The sequence below is a fragment of the Arachis ipaensis genome, chromosome B6 (assembly GCF_059453495.1).
Source record: "Arachis ipaensis isolate K30076 ecotype BB chromosome B6, ASM5945349v1, whole genome shotgun sequence".
In the NCBI taxonomy this organism is placed as follows: Eukaryota; Viridiplantae; Streptophyta; class Magnoliopsida; order Fabales; family Fabaceae; genus Arachis; species Arachis ipaensis.
In genome coordinates, this window is record NC_142441.1 from 86,713,995 (window position 1) to 86,717,555 (window position 3,561).

At 35.2% G+C, this 3,561-nt stretch overlaps 1 pseudogene; it reads left to right on the plus strand.

Moving 5' to 3' along the window:
- Nucleotides 1-1,851: 1,851 nt before the first annotated feature.
- LOC110263762 (uncharacterized) lies at nt 1,852-3,326 on the plus strand (annotated as a pseudogene).
- Nucleotides 3,327-3,561: the final 235 nt, after the last annotated feature.

The window sequence follows — 3,561 nt, forward strand, 5'->3', positions numbered from 1 at the left end:
AAGTTCATTCTCATCTCTTCCTCAATCAATGCATTCATTGATCTCCTTGGCAATCTTAAGTGATTGAATTCCAATTCCTTGGTAACTCAATCTCTCAAATCTTGATCAATAGCCAATTCCTTGGTCTAATTGCTCATGAGAAGAGATGAGGTGCGATCACTGATTATACCACATGTATTTCCAAATCAAAGTATTGGGAAAATTATATGTCACCATATCCGCCCAAACCCCAATTTGGTCCAACATGAGAAAGCATTTCTAGCATGATCTCTTCATTCTTCTTCCAAGGTTCAGAAGAGATCCAAGTATGAATATTTTCTTTTCCAAGACAACTATCTAATTGGATGAAGATTGGAAGCTTTCAAGTAAAATCAAGAGAAAAGAAAGAAGAAGAATAATGAAAACTATTATTGATCCATCAAATTACAACAGAGCTCTCTAACCCAATGAAAGGGGTTTAGTTGTTCATGGCTCTGGGAATGGAAAGCAAAGATGGAGAGTACATTCGGAAGTAAAACTAGAAGTTGCAGAGAAAGTAAAATGATATAGAGAGTAGTCCTCTCTATCCAAAAGCTCCTCCCTAGTTCAAAACTACCCCTATATATACTACTCTTCTATTCTTCCAGTTGGCTCTTCAAGTCTTGGATATGGGCCTTTGGATCTTGAGTTGAAGCAGTTTAGAATCTTCAGTGGGCTCAGCTTTACTTGTAGAGAAAGTGTGAAGTAGGCATGGACTTTGGCTAGGACGTTAGTGGCGTTAACGTTAAGTGAAAATGTGGGTTCGAGAATGTTAGTGACAATCACCTTTTGCACTAACGTTCCTAGCCCAAGATGAGTTACGTTAACTTCAACGTTAGTGGCACTAACGTGACCACTAACGTTGCCTCTTGATCCATTGCGAGCGTTATTGGTATTTACCTTTGCCAATAATGTTGCCCTTGGTCCCTTTTTCCCTTCGTTAGAGTTCACGTTAGTGTAGCTAACGTGACTCTTAACGTGGGTATGCCTCAACTTCGAGAGCGTTAGTGACACTTACCTTTGTCACTAACGCTCCAAACACCCTTTTTCCCACGTTAGAGTTCACGTTACTTAGGTTAACGTGACTCCTAACGTGGTAGTGATAGCCATCTCCAACGTTAGTGACAAAGGTGAGTGTCACTAACGTTGGCTCATCATTCCTTTCTTCCACGTTAGCTTCCACGTTAATGCAATTAACGTGGCAACTAACGTGGCTAATAGAGGCTTAGTCCAACGTTAGTGACAAAGGTGAGTGTCACTAACATTGGCTCTTCATTGCTTCTCCCACGTTAGAGTTCACGTTAATGTAGTTAACGTGACTCTTAACGTGGCTAAGTGTGCCCCTCTCCCCAACGTTTGTGGCATTCACTTTTACCACTAACGTTGGAGCTTTACTTTTCTTCCACGTTAGCTTCCATGTTAATATAGTTAACGTGGACACTAACGTGGGCTATGATGGCTCACGAAAGCGTTATTGGTGTTCATTTTTCTCGTTAACGTAGTAAGCTAGCCTCCTTTCCAAGTTAATGGTCACGTTAGTTGGACTAACGTGGCTATTAACGTGGCATCTTCCTTGCTTCCTTTGTCCTGAAATCAAGCAAATAAAGTGCATCAAAGCTAGGTTCTAACCCATGAGATCATGCATCATTCAATTTATCATTCAATTTATGCATAATTCTCATGAAATCATATAAAATTTACAATGTTTGCTTGAATCAAGATGTAAATGATTATTTACCCAAAACATGCTTATTTCCTAAGAAAGTGCATGAAACTACCCTAAAACCATAAAGAAAAGGTCAGTGAAACTGGCCAAAATGCCCTGGCATCATTTCACCAACACAATTAGAATTGTTAGCGAAGACCTACAAACACAAGGATGAGACATGGGTGGATAAGAAATCAAAGCATGTTGAGATGAGTCTATCTTAATGAAAATATATATCTCTCTCTCTGTATGTATTAAACAATATTGCATTAGGGCTAGTGTTTGAGCTCATAGGGTTTTTCTGTTTATATGGCTATGTGCTTGGAGTTATTGGAACTCTAAATTTGAGATTTTTTAATATGCAAGTAAAAGTAGAAGTTGATGAATTTAAAATTTAAAAATTCGTATACAATATTTATGAACTGATCAGGTTTTAAATTTAAGTTTTTTATTTTTAAATAGAAACTGTTTGAATTTGTGTGCCTTTTATGAAACTTCAACTAAATAGTTGTTTCTATGGGTGGTTAACTTTTCTAAGTAACTGCATGTTTAGATTTCTGTGTAGAAAGTTCTGGATTGGTTGAAACACCTAAGAGACGTTATATAGTTGCTCACTGAACTACAATGCAAGTGTTTTTTTTTGGGCCTGAACTCTAATGCTAGTTGAACTGTTATCGTTTAATTTATAGAATCTAAAGCCCAAATTTAAAGAACCAAAAATGGGTGAAATCCGACAACATTAAAGTGCCATAACCAGTTGAAATATCAATTAGTACAAATAATTCTTCCTCATAATATGATAGATTATTAAAAACTCATGAAAAAGTTAGATAAATTATACAATATATACAATTTAATAATAAAGTAATGTTTTCAAACCAGGTTTGTTATTAATTTACATTTTGACGTTATGGCAGCATTTAGTGAGAATTTCAGGCTAACTGGCTGCTTGAGTTCCTCATAATATGCTAGTTGCAAGTTGGATTCATTTGTTGTCACAACTTTATTCTCTAATAGTTTACCAAGTTCATTAAGTCTTTGATCTTTGTAATTGTTACTTAGCATGCTTTATTTTTAGTTTTCAAAGAAGCACTTAACATATACTTTAATTTTCTACATGTATAGTGATTCTTTTTCTTTTTATTTTCTCGTGTAATAATTGATCTGATTTTGATATTGGCAGGATGAATTTAAGAATGCTATAGAATAAGCTATGCAAAAATCTCCTGAAGAAGGAAGTAATGCACCAAATGAGATGTATGTGTGGTGTGAAATAGCTGGAGTTAAAAAGGGAAGAATTTATGGACTTGGAATAGAATCCACCACAATTGACAAAAGACCTAGTTATCGTGGCTCCAGTTCTTAGTCATCCGATTGGTTGCGAAGGTCCGAACATAAAGATATAATGAAGAAAATGCAAGAAGAGAACAATGACTTGAAAACTAGGTTGGAAAAGGCAAAAAAAGGACTTGAACTCAATAACCGTATGCTTCAAGAAATGATGAAAAATCTTAACTTTAAAATTCCGATTCCTCAACTAGAAGGTGGAGAAATAAATATAGGAGAGGATGAAGATGGTGAACGTATGTCTGAAGAGTGATTATTTCATTGTAGTTGTGATGCTAGTTAGTTAATAGACTTTAAATAATGTAATTAGTAATTTGGGAGTCTTGTTTACTTATTATTGTTGTCATCTATGATATTGAATTGATGAGTTATTTTGGTTATTGTTTAAGTGTGTTATGTTATTTTGGTTATTGTTTAAATGTTGTTTACTTTTATGTGTTAAGGTGTAGGTCTTGTATTGATGTTTTTCAATATTTGATGGCATAAAT